Source organism: Camelus dromedarius, chromosome 7 (genome assembly GCF_036321535.1).
Source record: "Camelus dromedarius isolate mCamDro1 chromosome 7, mCamDro1.pat, whole genome shotgun sequence".
NCBI lineage: Eukaryota > Metazoa > Chordata > Mammalia > Artiodactyla > Camelidae > Camelus > Camelus dromedarius.
The window spans coordinates 77,379,626-77,399,891 of record NC_087442.1 but is presented as its reverse complement, the minus strand read 5'-3'; the positions used below and the strand labels follow the sequence as shown (position 1 = coordinate 77,399,891).

The following is a 20,266-nucleotide window of genomic DNA, read 5'->3' as shown; positions in this document are numbered from 1 at the left end:
TTTATAGTAGCATTTATACCGTATGGCCCAGTGTGGAATTCTTGATTATCCAAGTGCCTTTGGTCATTGGTGGCAGCAAAACTTTAATAGTTTTTAGCCAGTGGTGCCACAGCCAGATTTTACTGCAATATTTAAAGGGTCAAGTAGTGTTTTTGTACCACTATTTTTCAGATTTATTCTGCCATGAAAAGGTTCATACTGGCTGAAACTTGACTTATGAAATCCTCAATATTAAGGTTTATCTGCTTGACAGCTTCTTAGAAGAATAAAAAGAGTTGCGGTTTTGACTCTTGTATTCTTAGAATTCAAATGGCATAGCTTTCTGAATTGAATTGTTCAAGTTTCATAGTCTGTAAGTAGGAGTTTTGTGACTTTAATTTCAGTGTTCTTGTTTTGTAAAAAAACAAAATTATATATATATATACTTTATGCCAGCTTCCCGGTACACCTGGTATTCTTTTATTCACTACTCAGTGACAGTGCGTTTTTCCAACCACTGTCATGGGAGTAAATAAAAGTGAATAATTACTTAGATGATGGCGAGTGTTAAATTATATTGTGTGATAGAAAGCTTATATATATTCTTTTGGTTATTAGCTTCCATTGCCAGTTGTATTAGAGTTTCCCCCCTCCAACCCCCAAATGGTTAACTTTTTTAGCCAACTATCCCCTGATGAAAAAATATGTATTTGTAACACTGACTATTGTACATAGTTTTATAATAATTAAAAAATAAATTCAATGGCCATATTAGAATGTAATTTCAACATATAGCTTATCTAGATAGTTTCCTAGAGGATTCTGAAATTAGACTTAGCTGGGAGGATAACTTTGCTCAGCACAAAACCGAACCAACCATTGACACCATACATTTATTTTAACTGAGATTCTTGACATTTTTTCCTCATGCCTTATTACTTTAGTGTATTTGAACTATCATAAATATTTCTTTGGATTATCTGGGCTGTCTTGTTTTCAGTTTGGCTCTGATTGCCCATCTTGAATTCAAAATGTTATTTATCTGGTCTATTTAAAAATCGTGCCATTACTAGTTTGTGAAAAAAGATGTAAAAAAATCCTTTATTTTTGCCAAGTGTTCTTTAGCAGAATCTATGTTACAACTTCTAAAATATGAAGAAACAGCTATTATAGTTGGTGAGTGTTCTAATAGGGAAGAGTATTTTATGGGTGTACATTGGGCAGAATGTGAAAAAGGAACTTGGCAAGGTGGCCTTTATGTTGAGGTGTTCATTTCCTGTCCTCTAAAGTAAGTCCGTAGCTTAGCTTGTATATAGTTTTTTAAAAAAATCCCATGATCTTTATTCATTCTCTTATAAGATTATCTTATATGTCTTATGGCACAAGTAGGAGGGGGAAGCTAGGAGGAACTTTATCACCTTGCAATTCTTTTATTTAATTTTTAACTCTTGAGTGCCTAAATGTGGTGACTGGCACCTCAGCTAACCTTTTGAGATTCCCAATGTCATTTTTATCCTCCTTGTCAACCAGCAACTTATATTTTTCCTTACTGAAACCAGTAATGTCATGATTGTTGAGGGTAAGCTTCGTTGTTGATAATGCAAAGTGTTGTGGTGTGTATTTATTTTGTCACAGTTTGAGTAACCAGTTGAACATGTGTAACTTAAGCTGGTGGCCAACCCCTATTGATTTGCTACTTGCAAATGATACTACTATTTTTCTGAAAACTTCACTCAAAAAAACATTAAAAATACTTGAATACAAAAAAAAAAAGTTCTGAGCAATTTTGAACTCAAAGCTTTTTGTTATTTTAAGGGTGGCCACAGCTCTTTTTAAATTGGTGGTTTTTCACGGACGTATATACATAATATTTTCTTTTTTGGTGTGTTTGAAATATTTTTTTGATAGACTGTTATGTCTTAAGTACATTAGAAGGCAATTGTAATGGAAGAGAATCGTTTCCTTGGACTGATGTGCATATGATCAAGATTTATAATCTGTACTTTGCTTTTTAACTTATTTACTGTAAATAAATTTTAGAGAATACACAGTGTCTGGTTTTTCTAATGTTGAATGTTTTTGAAATGGGATTTTATGTTTACATGTGAATTGGGAAGCACCTTAATTTACAGGGTGATCAATTTTGGGTTTTTTTTGTGAACTTCAACTTCTGGAAGTCTCGGGATTTGTGTTTGGTGCTATCTTGGGACTTGTTTGTTATATCACCTCTTGAATGACTTAGTGAATCTCCAGGATGGTACTACATGCCCAAGCCAAAGCCATTGCCCAGTTTGCCAGCAAAAAAAGACTTTAAAAATGCATCAAAATTCAGTTTTGAGTCCTGGCCCCCAAATCTTCCTGTGGTGGTGATAAAAAGTCTAAAGCTCATGTTCTTTAATATTAGGAAAGAGTCAGAGTGCTCCCATGTGAGTAGGAACAGTAAAGCTTGTTTCACAGAATAATAGTAGAGCCAGAATTTTCATTACATTTTAGAAGGTAGAAGTGCGGTATTAGCAAGAGCAGAATTCATAGTCCTATGTGGCCTGAATGAGGCTTTGTACCTGAGTTCCTATCAATAATTGGAGGCAGCGTAGTGTAATAGGTGTGAATCATAGTTCCTGGGATGGAATTAAGGTTTTACCACTCGTAAGTGTTAGGACTTGAGGGAAGATATGTAAACTGCTTTAGCTTCCTCGAGTATCACCTGTGCTTAGTAAAAGAAACTACCGGGCTATTATTGAAAGGACTCAAAGGAATATGAATGGTGGACACGTAGGAAATAAATAATATTAATTGGAGGTGTGTGTGCTGAGAATATAAATGCTGAGAGTAGTCCTCTGGGAATTTAGCTTCCCGAGAATAGTGTCATCTGGGAAAGCTAAAAGACAAATTAAGAGATGGTAATTTATGGGTGAATTAAATTGAAGATGGAGGAACCTCCAAATGGATTTATTCTGACAAGCTATACAGCAGGAAGTTGGATTAAGTTAATTTACTGATTTTACTCTTGGAGTTTTCTAAGGCTTTCTTAAAATTTTATCATCGTGTTATCTCTGAAAGATATTTAAAGTGTCATGTTACATGTTTTAAACTATCTGAGAATTTATAAAAGTATTAGATTGATGTTACTGATTGAAGAACTTGCCAGATTTCCGCACTAAGCTTTCATCTGGAGTAAACTCAGTAAGGAACCATATTAATTTAATTAATTTGCATGTACAGAACTAAGTTAGAATTAATTACTGTGAAGTTTGTACTTCCTGTGTTAAAGGAAACAAATGAGTATGATAGTTATGTTTGAAACAGCAGAAAATTATTACTGAAAATAAAAAAAATCCTAATCTTTGAAGAATTGATACACTTTGTTTTAGATTTTGGGTCTAAAGCCTTTAGTTTAGTTAATTCCTCTTAGCACAAAGAATAACAGAACATATTCTAAGTTGGTGAGCAAGCCAGTTGTAGTGTCTGAAGCTGACGCAAAAGAATTTTCGTTAGATGGAAGTTATCCAGTAGTAAGAAGCTCAAAACTGAGCCTGATTGCTGTTTTGATTTCACAAGAGCAATGACTTCTTACTGTCAGCCATGACTTGTCTTGGTAAATGTCACTGTAAACCGTGATCTGTAATGTGATAAACACACCCAGAACCCAACTGAAAGATAACAATCATAACAACACCAAGCACTATGGCTGGCCCAGCAAGTTTGAATTCATGTTCTATTGGACTCAAAATTGGACTACTTTTTTTTAAATGTGTATATATATATGTGTGTATGTGTGTGTGTGTGTGTGTGTGTATGTGTGTGTGTGTGTGTATGTTTATCTACAATTTTTTAAATATACATACTCTTTAACTATAAATGTTCAGCAATAAGAGTAGAAAAAGCAGTGTGACAGGGCTGTAAATTCTCAGGTTAAAAAAATTATTGAAGCGTAGTACACATACTAAAAAGTACGTATATTTAAAATATTATAAGGACAGCTTGATGAAATTTCATAAATTCAATATACTCGTGGAACCAGCATGCAGATTGAAAAAACAGCATTACTAGTACCCCAGGGGACCCCATTATGCCCCTTTCAGTCACTACCTATCTCCTCTCTAAGGTAAACTTTATTCTGACTTCTTACAGTATAGGTAACTTTTGCCTCCTTCTGGTCCTTACATGGAATTATGTGTTGTAAGCCTAGCTTCTTTCACTCAAAGTTATGTTTGTGAGATTCACTCATATTATGGCATGTACTGTAAATCATTTATTCTCATTGGTGTATAGAATTCTATTATGTCAATATTCTACAATGTTTCTGCAACTCTTGACAGGCATTTAGTTAGATTTCAGTTTAGGGCAATTATAAATAAATCTTCAAGGCACATGAGAGAACATGTCCTTTGGTGAATTTTTGAAAATAAAAAAGTTTACCTAGGAATGAATTTGCTGGGTCATGTGCTATGCAAATGACCAGCTTTGGTAGACACTTCCAGTTTTCCAAAGTGGTTATACCAAGTTATGAACTTTCATAGCAGCATATAAGCATGCTGGATATTTCATATCCTTGCCAACACTTGATATCTTTGGTCTTTTTCATTTAGCCATCCTGGTGGATAAACAGATTTTTTTTGAAAAAATTAAAAACATTTTAATCCAAGTAATATATAGACATGATTTTAAAAAAACACCTTAAAAAGCACTTGAGGGCTAACAATAATAAAGTTAAAGCCCTGCTCACCCACAGACATCCCTTCCCTAGAGGCAACCCTTTTTTTAAAAGTTGGGGTGTTTTCAAAATAAGCTATTTTTTAGGGCAGTTTTAGGTTTGCAGGCTAATTCCATAGAAGGGACAGAGTCCCCCTAGTTTCTACAGTTATTGATATCTTGCATTAATGTGAGTACATTTATTATATTATAACTGATGGGTGAGCCATTTTTAATTTCATCTTTTAATTAAATTTTTCTTTCAGTTTTATTGAGATATGATTGACATATAGTGCTGTATAAGTTTAAAGTGTACAGCATAATGATCTGACTTACATACATCATGAAATCATTACCACAAGTTTGGTGAACATCTATCATCTCATAGAGATACAAAATTAAAGGAATAGAAAAAATATTTTTTCCTTGTGATGAGAATTCCTAGGATTTACTCTCTTAACAACTTTGATATATAACATACAGCAGAATTAATTATATTTATCACAGAGTACATTACATCCCTAGTAATAACTTGTAAGTAGAAGTTTGTACCTTTTGACTATCTTCATCCAATTCTTCCTCCCCTATCCCCACTGCTGGTAACCACAAATCTGATCTCTTTTTTCTATGAGTTTGTTTGTTGGTTTTTGAAGTATAATTGACGTGCAACACTTGTTCCTATTACACAACATAGTGATTCAGTATTTCTATACATTTCAAAATGATCACATGATAAGTCTAATTGCTATCTGTCACCCTACTTAGATATTATATAATTATTGACTATATTCCCCACACTGTACATTTCATACCTGATTCATTTATTTTGCAATTGGAAGATTGTACTTTTTAATCTCCTTCACTCATTTTGTTATGTTTGTTCATTTGTTTTATTTTTTAGATTCCACATATAAGAGAAATCACACTGTATTTGTCTTTTTCTGTCTGACTTATTCTACTTAGCATAATGCCCTCTAGGTTCATCCATATTGTGACAAATGGAAAGATTCCATTCTTTTTTATGCCTGAGTAGCATTCCACTGTATATATATACACCATCTTCTTTATCCATTCATCCATTGATGGGCACTTAGGTTGCTTCCATATGTTCGCTGTTGTAAATAACACAACAATAAGGGTGCATATGTCTTTTCTAATTAGTGTTTTTGTTTTCTTTGGATAAATTCTCACGAGTAGAACTGCTGGATCATGTGGCAGTTCTAGTTTTAATTTTTCCATAGCAGCTGCACCAGTTTACATTCCCACCAACAGTACATCAGGGTTCCCTTTTCTCCACATCCTGGTCAACACTTACTATTTGTTGTCTTTTTGATTAGTCATTCTGACAGGTGTGAGGTGATATCTCATTGTGGTATTGACTTGTATTTCCCTTATGGTGAGTGATGTTGAGTCTCTTCTCATGTGCCTGTTGGTCATCTGTGTATCTTCTTTGGAAAAATGTCTGTTTAGGTTCAATGCTCATTTTTTTATCAGGATTTTTTTTGACGTTGAGTTGCATGAGTTCTTTGCATATTTTGGATATTAACCCTTTATTGAATATATTGTTTGCAAATATATTTTCTTAGCATGCAGCCCTTTCATTGTGTTGATAGTTTTTACTGTGCAAAATCTTTTTAGTTTGATGTAGTCCCCTTTGTTTATTCTCACTCTTGTTGTCCTTGCCTGAGGAGACATATCCAAAAAAATATTACTAAGATTGGTGTCAAAGAACATACTACCTATGTTTTCTTCTAGAAGTTTTATGGCTTCAAGTCTTACATTTAAGTCTTTAATCCATTTTGAATTTATTTCTGTATATAGTGTGAGAAAGTTGTCCAGTTTGATTCTTTTCATGTAGATGTCCAGTTTTCCCAATGCCGTTTATTGAAGAAGCTGCCTTTCCCTGATTGTATATTCTTGCCTCCTTCGTTAAATTGCCCATTTAAGGGTGGGTTCATTTCTGGGCTCTCTATTTTGTTCCATTGATCTATGTGTCTGTTTTTCTGCCAGTACCACACAGTTTGATTATGATAGCTATGTTAGTGTAGTTTGCAGTGAGGGAGCATGATACTTACAGCTTTGTCTTTCTCAAGATTGTTTTGATTATTCAGTCTTTTGTGTTTGTGTACACATTTTAGAATTATTTGTTCTTATTTTGTGAAAAATGCCATTGGTATTTTGATAGGGATTTCACTGAATCTGTAGATTTCTTTGGGTAGTATGGTCTTTTTAACAATATTAATTCTTCCAGTCCATGAACATGGAAGATCATTCCATCTGTGTTATCTTGAATTTCTTTAATCAATATCTTACAGTTTTCTGAGTACAAATATTTTACCTCCTTAGTTAGATTTACTGCTAGGTATTTTATTCTTTTTGATGCAATTGTAAATTGAATTGTTTTCTTAATTTCTCTTTCTGATAGTTCATTGTAAGTGTATAGAAATACAACAGATTTCTGTATATTAATTTTGTATACTACAATTTAATCAAATTCATCAATGAGTTCTAGTAGTTTTTGGTAGTGACTTTAGGATTTTCTGTGTATATTATCATGTCATCTGCAAACAGTGACAGTTTTACTTCTTCTTTTCCAGTTTGGGTTCTTTTTATTTCTTTTCTTTTCTTATGACTGTGGCTAGGGACTGGATGAGTCATTATTGACATATTATTAATTAACTAATATTAGAGTTCACTTTTTCTGTTGTACAGTTTCATAAGTTTTGACAAATGCATAATATGATGTGTCCACCACTATAATATCATACAGAATAGTTTCACTGCCTAAAAAGGCCCTGTGCTCCACCTGTTCATCACCTCCTCCCTTCCTCCTTGGCAACCACTGGTTTTTTCCTTTTCTTTCTTTTTTTTTTTTTTTTTTTACTGTTTCTATAGTTTTGCCTTTTTCAGACTGTCTTATAGTTGGAATCATAAAGTACATAGTTTTGCCAGATTGCCTTCTTTCACTTAGCAATATGTATTTAAGTTTCCTCAATATCTTTCAAATAGCTTCCTCCTTCCCTCCCTTCCTTTTCTTCATTAATGAGTTTAATTAATTAATTATTTTTTTTAGTGGAAAATAGGTTTGAATCCTTTCCTTATGGTTTGGCTTTCTTTCCTTTTTTCCTTTTTTTTAAATTGAAGTACAGTCAATTTACAATGTTATCTGTTAGTTTCTGGGGTACAGTATAGTGATTCAGCTATATATAGTCCTTTTCATATTCTTCTTCATTATAGGCTATTACAAGGTATTGAATATCGTTCACTGTACTATACAGTAGGATCTTGTTGTTCATCTATTTTATATATAGTAATTAGCATCTTCAAATCCCAAACTCTCAATTTATCCCTCCACCCACCCCGTTTCCCCCTGGTAACCACAAGTTTGTTTTCTATGTCTGTGAGTCTATTTCTGTTTTGTAAATAAGTTCATTTGTATCATTTTTTTAAATTCCACATATAAGTGATATATGGTGTTTTTCTTTCTATGGTATTTTTCTTTCTATTTTTGGCTTACTTCACTTAGTATGACTATCTCCAGGTCTATCCACATTGCAGCAAATGGCATTATTTTATATTTTTTATGGCTGAGTAGTATTCCATTGTATATATATGCCACATCTTCAGTCATCTTTCAATAGACATTTAGATTGTTTCCATGTCTTGGCTATTGTAAATAGTGCTGCTATGAACATTGGGGTGTATGTAACTTTTCGAATTAGAGTTCCCTCTGGATATATGCCCATGAGTGGGATTGCTGGATCATACGGTAAGTCTATTTTCAGTTCTTAAGGAATCTCCATACTGTTTCCCATAATGGCCACACTAAACTACATTCCTACCAACAGTGTAGGAGAGTTCCCTTTTCTCCACACCCTCTCCAGCACTGATCATTTGTGGACTTTTTAATGATAGCCATTCTGACCTCTGTGTGTGTGTGTGATACCTCATTGCAGTTTTGATTTACATTTCTCTAGTAGAGATAGTGAGCATTTTTTCATGTGTCTGTTGGCCATTTCTGTGTCTTCACTGGAGAAATATTTGGATCTTTTGCCCATTTTTTGATTTGGTTGTTTATTTTTGTGTTATTGATTTATATAAGCTGTTTGTACATTCTGGAAATTAAGCCCTTTTCAGTTACATCATCTGCAAATATTTTCTCCCATTCTGTCAGTTGCCTTTTTGTTTACAGTTTCCTTTGCTATGAAAAAGCTTGTAAGTTTAATTAGATACCATTTGTTTATTTTTGCTTTTATTTCTGTTGCCTCCTTAGACTGACCTAGGTGAACATTGCTAAGATTTATGTCAGAGAATGTTTTTCCTGTGCTTTCTTCTATGAGATTTATAGTGTCTTGTCTTATGTTTAACTGTCTAAGCTATTTTGAGTTTATTTTTGTGTATGATGTGAGAGAGTATTCTAACTTCATTGATTTACATGCAGCTGTCCAACTTTCCCAACACCACTTGCTGAAGAGGCAGTCTTTTCTCCATTGTATATTCTTGCCTTCTTTGTCGAAGATCAATAGACTGTAGGTGTGTGGGTTTATTCTGTTTACTGCTCTATTCTATTCCATTGCTCCATATGTCTGTTTTTGTGCCAATACTGTGCTGTTTTGATTACTGTAGCTCTATAGAATTGTCTGAAGCGTGGGAGGGTTTATTCCTCCAGCTTTGTTGGTTTTCTTCAGTATTGCTTTGGCAATTCTGGGTCTTTTGTGATTCAGTATAAATTTTAGGATTATGTTCTAGTTCTGTGAAAAATGTCCTGGGTAATTTGATAGGGATCACATTAAATCTGTACATTGCTTTGGGTAGTATGGCCATTTTAGCAATATTAATTCTTCCAATCAAGAACATGAGGTATCTTTCCATTTCTTTAAATTATCTTTAATTTCCTTAATCAATGTTTTATGGTTCTCTGCATGTAAGTCATTCACCTTCTTGGTCAGATATATTCCAATTTTTTTTTGATGTGATTTTAAAAGGGATTGTTTTCTTACTTTCCTTTTCTGATCTTTCATTGTTAGTGTAAAGAAATGCAACAGATTTCTGTATGTTAATCTTGTATCCTGCTACTTGCTGAATTTGTTTATTGGTTGTAGTAATTTTTGTTTGGAGTCTTTAGGGTTTTCTGTATGTAATGTCATGTCATCTGCATATAATTTTACCTCTTCTCTTCCAATTTGGATCTTTTTAATTTCTTTTTATTGTCTGATTGCTATAGCTAGGACTTCCAATACTATGTTGAATAGAAGTGGTGAGAGCGGGCATCCTTGTCTTGTTCCAGATTTTAGTGGGAAAGCTTTCAACTTTTTCACCATTGAGTGTTATGTTGGCTATGGGTTTGTCATAAATAGCTTTCATTATGTTGAGATATGTTCCCTCTGTACCCATTTTGGTAAGAGTATTTATCATGAATGGATGTTGAATTTTATCAGGTGTTTTTTCTGTATCTGTTGAGATGATCATGTGATTTTTTTCCCCTTTCTCTTGTTAATGTGGTATATTACATTGGTTGATTTGCATATGTTGAACCATCCTTATGTCCCTGGGATGAATTCAACTTGATATAGTATATAATCTTTTTTATGTGTTGTTGGACTTGATGTGCTAATATTTTGTTGAGAATTTTTGTATCTATGTTCATCAGCAATATTGGCCTGTAATTTTCTTTTTTGGCAGTGTCTTTGTCTGGTTTTGGTATCAGGGTGATGGCGGCTTCATAGAATGAGTTCGGATGTGTTCCTTCCTCTTCAGTCCACTACAGACTAGTGATTGGCCTGTTCAGATTATCTATTTCTCCTTGATTCAGTTTTGGTAGACTGTATATTTCTTGAAACTTCTCCTAACGAAGTTTATTTTTTGAAACAGTTTTAGGTTTCCATAAAAATTAACCAGAAAGTACAGAGAGTTTCCATATACCTTCTCATCCCTGCCACGTCCCACTCCCCGTGCTCCCACACACAGAGTTTCCCCTATTATTAACATCTTGCATTAACATGGTACATTTATTACAGTTGATGAGCCAATATTGGTACTATCGTTAACCAAAGTCCAGTTTATCTATGGTTTGTTCTTTGTGTTGTATAGTCTTATGAGGTTTTATAAATATATAATGTCACGTATTCACCATTGCAGTATCATACAGAAAGAATAGTTTCACTGCTATAAAATCCCCTATGTTCCATCTATTCATCTCTCCCTTTCTACCCTGACTCCCTGGAAACCACAGGTCTTTTACTGTCTTCATAGTTTGAGATAACACTTTGAACTGTTTCAGGTTTTTATTCTTTTGTGTTATCTTCATAATTCTATATAATGTACTGTACTGCTGTTTATTTATTTATTAATTTTAGGTACCATCTGCTGACTTCCTAAATGAAGATGAGATATAGTTCGCTTATACCATCTTTCTTCTCTCTCCTCTCCTCCTAGTATACTTATATTACTAAATTCCTATCTTTATTACTGTTTTAGTCAGGATCCAGCCAGAAAATGATTCACTATAGGTATTTCAAACAGTTACATAGGTGATGGGAGATCCCAGAAGCCAAACAAAGGATGGTGAAGCAACCAGCAATTAGTATCATCAGAAAGCTGTTTCTACCCTGTCTAGAGTAGAAAGACACAGAACTATGCCTAGTAGGATTTGGGATCATAGGAGAATGAGCTTCCCAGCTAGAATGTGTGCTTATATCTCTCTCCCTTTCTGCAGCCCAGCCACCATTGGTCAAACCACTCTGGAAGCCAGTTGGCAAAGGTCCTAGGAAATGTAGGTTGTAGAAGTATAGGAACTGGATTTGAGGGCAAAAAGGCTTAATGGATTGAGTTCATATGTGTATTAGGGTTCTACAAAGAAACCATGTCAATAGGAATTGGCTCGCACGATTATGGAGGCTAAGAATTCCAGACCCAGGAAAGCCAATGGTATAGTTCTGGTCCACGTTTGAAGTCCTGAGAAGCAGGAGATGATGGTGTAAGTCTTATTTCAGTCTGAGTCCTAAGGTGGGAGAAGACCAATATCTGAGTTTGAAGACAATTGGACAAAGCGAGTGAATTCTTTCATACTCATTCTTTTAATTCTACTCAAGCCTTTGATGGATTAGATGAGGCCCACTGACATTTGGGAGGAAAATCTGCTTTACACAGTCTACTGATGTAAATGTTAATCTTACCCAGAAATATCCTCACAGATGCACTAGAAATAATGTTTAACCAAATATTTGGGCACCCTGTAGCCCAGCCAAGTTGAAAAATAAGCTTAACTATCACATCATGTACTTTAAAAGTAGATACTTAGGTCTCTTTTACTTGTTTTATCAATTTTCACTTCTTACATTGTAAGATGAATGTCTCCCTCATCCTTTCTGCATTTTTTGGTGTGGTCTTTTTAAAATTTTTTTAAATTTATGTTTTATTGAAGTATAGTTGATTTACAATGTTGTGTTAGTTTCTGGTGTACAGCATAGTGAGTCATGTTTTTTTATATATAGATATATAATTTTTCTTTTTCGTATTCTTTTCCATTATAGGTCATTATAAGATATTGAATGTAGTTCCCTAGTCTATACATTTAGGACCTTGTTGTTTATCTATTTTATGCATAGTAGTTTTCTTTCTCCTTCACCTACTGTCAGCTTTGGACTTTTATTTTGTCATTGTTGTTGACATTATTATTCTGCCCTGTAATCACGTTCTTTTTAGATTGTGCAAGTGTTGATTCTAAAAGTTGAAAACCAATAAATGGTTTGCATTGTTAAGACTATGTAAATAGTATTCAAATCTTAGAATTACTGGTCCTTCTTTGCAACCCTTGAACCTCTAGAATGAAGACATCCCTAGTGTCAAGGTGAAATGGACCCTTTTTCTTTATACTCCATCAGTGCTTTAAACTATGCCATATTTTGGTTGGTTCATTCCAATTAAGACCATCTTATGGGTATTTTTTCCCCAATGGTATGGAACTTACTTTATGTATGTGTGTGTGTGTGTGTATATATATATATTTATTTATATATATATATATATACACACATATATATATTTATATATACACATATATATATATATTTATATATCTTATTGAAGTATAGTCAGTTTATAATGTTGTATCAATTTCTGGTGTACAGCATAATGCTTCAGTCATACATGAACATACATAAATTCATTTTCATATTCTTTTTCACCACAAGTTACTACCAGATATTGAATATAGTTCTCTGTGCTATATAGTATGAACTTGTTGTTTATCTATTTTATATACATTAGTTAGTATCTGCAAATCTTGAACTCCCAATCTGTCCCTTCCTACCCCCTTTTCCCCCTGGTAACCATAAGTTTGTTTTCTGTAAGTCTGTTTCTTGATTTTCTAACTGCTCATCTTTGTTTTCTTGCACTCTTAATGTTCCCACATCATGCCATCTATGAAGTTGTCTTATTTTCCTCCTAGAGTTGTTTCATTGAATCCTTTTCTTTTCCTGCCCCAGTTTCTGTCGATGACTCAGTAGGCCTGCTTCATAGCTTTCACCCAGAGGTTTTCTTTCCTTTGCTGCTGTCTGTATTTGGTCCCACAGTTTCATGGTAACATGACTGTCTGGGAAGATAGGGAGTGTTTAAGAGCATGGGCTCTGGAGCCAGATTGCCACGGTTAGATCTGAGTTCTCCAGCTTTCAAATAACTTAGGTAATTCATTTGGCCCCTTGTAACTAAATCTCCTCTTCTATTCTGAAATAGTAATAATAATTAGTATATACTTCATAGGATTGTTGTGTAGTTAAACACAACAGAGCAGTACCTGGCACAAAATAAGCACTCAGTAAATGTTAGCTATGATTAATTATTCTTTTTATTTCTCTTCTCCTTGTTTTGCTGGAGTACCTCCTCAGATAACTTCCTAAAGAGCGAATAGAGTCAAATATTCTGAGGCTTTGCATGTCTGAAAATATCTTTATTCTCCGCATACTTCATTGACAGGTTTAGAATTCTAGATTGTGATGACTCATTGCCCCTTCCCTGAGCGGCTCCAGATTATTACACCATTGGAACTATCATATCTACTTTCTGTAGTGTTTCTGACTCATATGGTCACTTTTATCTTATTTTGCTCTTTCGAAAAGATTTACTAAGTCCAACCCATACTCAAGGCAAGGGAAATTAGGCTCTACCTTTTGAAGGTCCTTAAAGAGAATTTGTGAACATACTTTAAGCCACCATGGTCTTCCCCCGGGATCAAATTATTTACATTCATGTCACATGCAAAATATCCTTACCCCTTACTAAGAATTTCTCCCCAGAGACCCAGCTCTTTACAACATTAGCTCAAAGTCCAGGATGTTTCATCTAAGTTAGGTCTCGGTGTGGATGAAGCTGCTCAGGCGCAGTTTCTTAAACAAAGGTCCTTGAGTACACTCCCCCTCGATCCGAATACCTGTGACTTGAAGGTGCAACCAACATTGCTTGGTGGGACAGGCATAGGATAACCAGATTAGACCATTGCTGTTCAAAAAGGACGAAACAAGGAGGTATAAAGGGTCACTGGCCCACAGAAATCCTGAAATTCAGCTGGGCACGGTTGGCAGTTCCTTTACTGGAACTCAACGCCTGGGAACAGTTTTCCCTGGCTCCAGCTCCACCCCCTGGGCTCTTGATTTCATCACCTGAGTCATTGTTTTTTACGAAAGGTAGCCTGCTCTGTAGCTGCATCATTGTCTCAGTCTGCTTGCTGATTGCAGTCACTTGTAGGTGCAAAGCACTCTTCCACTGTTCTGGCTCCATTCTTTTAAGTGAACCCTTCTCTACGCTGGGCTTCTGCTGAGAGGTCTTACAGTTGACTTTGCTTTGTAAGAGTACATGCTTATGTTGAAGAATACTGGGATTCTCCAAGACTCTGCTTCCTTTGGGAAACTTTTCTGGCATCTTTTCTCAAATGTCATCTGTTCAGGTTCGTTCTTAATAATTTCACTTTTGATAAGGGCTGCATGATTAATGTTCTCTGTGCTAATGAAATACGAAGCTATATTTAGAATGTATTGACTAAAATGCTAGTAGTATCAGTTAAGAATGCATTCAGCCACAAGTAGCAGAAAGTCTGCCACTGATGGCTTAAACAGAGAGAGATTTACTCACAAAACAGGCTGCAGCCTGCACTCCTCTGAGGCAGCAGTGTCATCTGAAGCAGGCTGCACAGAATGGCAGAGCTGCTGATTTCCTTACAACCTACTTTAAAATATTGGAAGAAATAATTAGCAGTCATTACTACTAATAATACCATTATTCGCTGATCACTTACCATTTGTCCTCTTCAAAGTGCGTTACAAAGATGAGCATTTCAGGCTCACAGCAGATCTATGAGGTGGAACAGTTGATGTCATTTGAAAGTCATTCCTCTTCTTCTTCTTCTTCTCCAAGTCACAAACTGGCTGTGATATTTCTAGAGTATGTGGCTTCACCAAAATTCCTCCACAGTCTCCTTGGCTTATCAATGCATTAAGCAAACTTGGAAGACTTTAAGACTCAAATGCTTTTGGGTTTTGGAGAAACCAGTCAGTGCAGCCTTTCAAATCATGTTAAAGATCCATGTGGTTCAGTTCCCTTTCAGGATGACTCTTCTGATGGTGCTCCTGTGGGTGCATTGGCTTTATGTTTCTGTTGACAAGAACCTTTCCTCCCAAAAGGCACTGCAACTTTTCTATCTATTTTAATTATTAATTAAAGTTAAAACAAAGGCTTTTACTTTGTCTTCTGGTTGACATTTTCTAACTTATGCTAAGTTGCCAAGTTTCGTTTTATTTAATTCTTATCACCATATAACTACTGTATCATTACAGAGCAGTGGTGGACCCATGTGCAACACCAGCTGTGGTAACAGCAGATGTGGCAGTAGCGACAGTTTGCTGGACTCCATCCAGTTCTTGGCTACTTGGGTTTGTCTGCATCTCTCCATTTATCTCACCTCCCAGCTCCATCAGTGGTGAGAATCTGATTAGTTGGTTTAAGTGTCTGGCAGATATGGATATAGTCCATCTCCCTGGATAACCTTTGTGTTTAGCTGTGGCCAGGGTAGCAGGGTTAGTTCTGGCAAAAGCACCTGGCTTGGGGGGCCATAGAGCAGTGTCTGTGCTCTTCCTTAGAAAGGGACAGTATATATTTCAAGCAGTTAGGGTGTTTGTTCACTGCTCCCTGAAAGCTGATATGTTTTTGTCATCTTCATCCATTTACCAAACTAACATAAACTTTATGATAAAGAAAGTGGAGTTTGTGCGTCTTTTGCAGATTGGAATCAGGGTGCTAGTTTTGGGTATCTTACCAGTAAGCGGTGAATTACCTTAAAATATGGAAGTAGGAATGTGAGCCCTTTATGGTTCTGATGAGGGGGAGGAGGTGGGAGGATCCGATCATACTTTGAGAAACCCTGCCTTAGAAAGTTATAGCTCTTTTGATTTTCAAAGCAAAGTTTATAACCTGGTTAGCAAAGCTCTGAAAGGTCTTTGTCAGTATCAATAGAGCTTTTTTGAGATCCGGATCTTAGTCTCTACTTTTTCATTACCTTTCAGTGCTTTTTCCTCCAGAGCTTTCTTCACTTCCTTTGCATTATTCTGCTATGTATTTGATCAAACTTGTCAAGGAAACTTTTCCTCAAATTGAATATGAACATTTGGAAAGAGCCCTAACATGTTTAATACTCAGATATTTTATTATCTCTGATAGGAGTTGGCTCTCTCTCTGGAAGTTGAATAAATAATGTCTTTTTTTTTTTTTTTTGGTCCCAAATGAAAATATCTTCTTTATTGATCAGCAAATATACGTGTGAGGAAACACGCTTGGTACTACAAGGAGGTACAAGTGGTTAGGAGTATAAATTATGTTCTATTTATGTCATCAAATAAAGAGATAAACTATTTTTATCTGGTTAATGAAGATAAGCTGCTTTGCTTAAAAAAAAAAAAAAAAAGAAAAAAGGAAAGATAGCCATGAAATCAGATAAAATTTTAAGCAATGAAATATTTTTCCCCCAGGGCAGCAAGGAGTTATGGGAAATATCATAATCTGTAAGTTTTGTATTAAAGAAGTTGCTGATAATAAGATTATAAGACTTATCTCTTAAAAGTTTGCTTTGTATGGTGCTATTATTCTTTTGTTCTTCAAAGCTATGGACATTTTTTTCCTTCTGCTTTTAATGTGAAATAAAGACATTTCCCCCCGCTATGTTTTCTTCTTGCTATCTTAAAGCTGAGCTTATGTATTAGTTCTTTTTTCTCCATCCTTTGTACAAAACCAGCTCTGAGATTGGAAATAATGTTGACGATTGTTAACCCAAGCCCAGTGAACTTTAATTATCATAAAACCAAGCATTTAAGGAGACTTGAGTTCATCTCTTGGGCAGGATTCTATTAAAAGAATCCATAACATAGTGGAAACCTTATCTCTGGAAGAAACTGTCTGATTTGACCTTATATGTTGACTTTTTTTTAGAAACCTAGGCATTGGGAAGGCTGGAGGTTGGGCGGTGGGAGATGGGGACTTTGTATAAGCGCAGAATATCCAAGGGGAGTCATGTAACCATGAGGAGTCACATACAGTTGTCAACCCTTCCTCCTCCCCCACCCCCTAATTGCCATTCTAGAGCTTTTCTGTATTGGAATCCTGCAGGCCGACTGCAGACACCTCTTCCAGTTCATAATGGTATCAGCTCTATAGGTTGCTACCACATGACCATGTGGACTAGGTTCTAAGTATATTCAGATTCCCTTTTACCTCGTAAACACCTTCATAAGGTTTAAATACCAGATTTTACCAAGATAAGCTACTGAGCTGAGAAACAAAAACAAGACGTAATAGAATCATGGACACAGAATCAGAGATATACTGACCTAAGGACAGGGTATGTGGAAGTCAAAGGCGGAGTTAAGGAAGGAAGAGGAAGCACCCGGATTATATTTCAGTGGAAGTTCAGATACTAGCAAAGGTGGGAGTTGGCCCTTGGTTCCTTTGTACCAAAATTTCTTGTCCCCAGTGCATGGTACCCACTCACCATTGCACTTGGCAGCCAAAGGATGGATCGGCTGCCTCAGTGGTCATGGGAGCTACACCACCCACAGAACTTGCTCATTCTTTTGCCCTATAATGCTTTCCTTCTAGCTGATATTGCTAAAAGCATCTATTTTTCTCACAGTAGAACAGGTAGATTTACCTTTGCCAGGCTTTGCTTGCTTTCTTCTCAGTCCATTTATCCACCAATGGCTTTATCAGGCACTCAACAAAAATTCATCGAGGGCTTCCATGTGCCGGGATCTGCCCCAGAGGTAAACCCTGCCCTCGGCACTGACAGGCTGGTGGGTGATTTGTATGTTCAGTGCTTGCAGCTACTACATCAGGGGGTCACTCCCCAAACTTCCAGTGCTTTTTTGTTTTCAATTTGGCAGATGCGTATCTGCTTCTTTTCTCTCATTATATACAGGGTGGAATTCAGTGCTTTGGGAATATGGAAGATTATTGTGAATGGACTCCTGGGTGGGTCTGTTATTTTGGTGAATCGTACGCATTGTTTTCAAAAGCCAGTTTACTCTTGAGCTAGATATTTTAAATAAGGCAAAATAAGCCTGAAGGGGCTCATCTAAAGTCCTAAGGGCTTAACAAACATTCAATGGCTTTTTGTGGAAGGCTTTGGTCAAGGGACAAAGTTGGTGAGTGAGTCCCCGTGCTGGGGGGCTTTTTTTTCAGATCAAAGTGCAACCATTCTGGACCTTGAAAATGTGGCTTAGAGCAAGCTCTGAAAACAGCCCAGCCCTGCCCACTCATTTTCCTGTTTCAGCCCAGAGAGCCACAGCCCCTGCCCAGGGTTGCTCAGCTAGTGAGCGGTACAGCTGGAACGAGAATCCTTATAGTCTGTTCTCTGTGCAGCATCTTTTTCTGCTGATCCATTTGTCTGGGAGGGCTTAGCCCTTCTTGGACTTGTGTTTTGCTGTAGGAATCAAACACTAGATAGGTTTCTCAGGTAGCTGGAGCTGGGGGAAGGGGCTGTGACAGCAGGGTGGGGTGAGAGGCAGGGAGACCAGGAAGAAGAAAGGACACTAAAAGGCCAGGAGAGTGGGACTAGTGGACACTTGTCTCCATCCAGTGTCCTCCAGACTTGGTCCTGGTGAGGATGTCTGGGCAGCCTGGTCCTGAGTGCTGGTGGAGTTTCATGCATTGGCGGTGGCTGGAGGTAGGGGCATCTGGGGTAGGTTCCTGGCAGTCTGTGGGAAGTAGGTGTGTGTGTATGTGTGTGTGCATGCGCACGAGCAGAGGAGGATCACAGTGTAGGGATGTGATGCATATTCCGATTGCCTAGTCATTTTCAAATGTTTCAAATCATAGAGCATTTTCCTTAAAAAAGGAAGTCCTAAGTAATATAACAGTAATAAATAACAATAGATCTAGAAATTGATGTTTATTGTTTAAAACAATTCCTTCTAAATATGTTCCTTTGATTTAAGAAGTTGACTTTGATCTCCTCTGAATCCTGGAAGATGTCATGAAACATTAAACATGGTTTGGAATGGAAGCTTTATTAGTGTGATTTTTTGATTCACTTCACAGATCAAACAGTCTGGCAGGAGACATTGGAAATGTACAGTCAAATGAGTGATCCCAGCCAATGTGGAGGAGAGAGCCAGGCAGAATGGGGTGAGTACAGAGAGTGCAAGGTTTAGAAGCTGAGTTCACAGTCAGCACAACTACCAACCTGCTGTGAGGACTTCGGCAAATCAGGGTTCTTTCTATTCCGAAGTTTCATGATGCAAGTTAAAGTTCTCCATGATTTCTGTTCAATCAAAATTCATGCCTGCATGAATAATTCAGAAAGGAGGGCTTCAGATGGAGCTATGCTGATAGATGTTGTTCATCTTTCAAGTCAGTGATGGAAAATGATGATCAGAACTCTAAGATCATATGGCTGAGGTTCAGAAATTTTATTCATTCACCACGAGGGCATTTTGGTACTGAATTTAACGTTATCCAGGTTTAGTTCTTCAACTTTGGTCACTTTTTAGTTAAAATGTTAGATAAGCAATGTGTTTATCTTAGTTATAGCAGAGCTAATGTCTGAATAGAGACGTCATAAGGAAATGAATGAATAAAGTTTTTTTGTTTTGATTCTAAAGGAGAGTCATGAATTAGGACAAACTATGCCTTGAGTATAGTGACCAGCGCGTGAAAGAATATTGTGAACCCAAGATTCTATTGTGGAATACAGGGTTTGTTACATTGAAAGATGATTATGAAAATTCCAATATTCTTACTCCTGGGCACTGATAGTTAAAAGGAGAGCGATAGCTTAGTTGAAATAAGCTTTGCTCTTGAAAATTTAAGTATAAATTGGATTCTGATGAATTATTGTGCTAGTTGTTCTTCATTAGGCAAAGTACTGCATTATGAATGGAAACACTAATCTCACTTCTTGAAAGCAAATATTATTCAAGAGATCTCTGAATGTAAAAAGCCCCTGGAAATTTCATGGAAAATTCTGTTTTCTGTAGATTTGCTCATTTTCTCATGACCTCATAGACCTTTTTCTGATGGTTTAGTTTGGTGTTCTAGATCTGAGAGTTAGGGTGCT

General features: G+C 36.2%; 1 long non-coding RNA gene across 1 annotated transcript in view; it reads left to right on the top strand.

Annotated features, from left to right (window-relative positions):
• Positions 1-19,336, top strand: part of LOC135321764 (uncharacterized) — a 208,035-nt gene extending 188,699 nt beyond the window's left edge. The window contains exon 3 of the long non-coding RNA XR_010381796.1: positions 19,249-19,336. This is a non-coding gene — a long non-coding RNA (uncharacterized LOC135321764). The remainder of the gene's footprint in view (positions 1-19,248) is intronic.
• Positions 19,337-20,266: the final 930 nt, after the last annotated feature.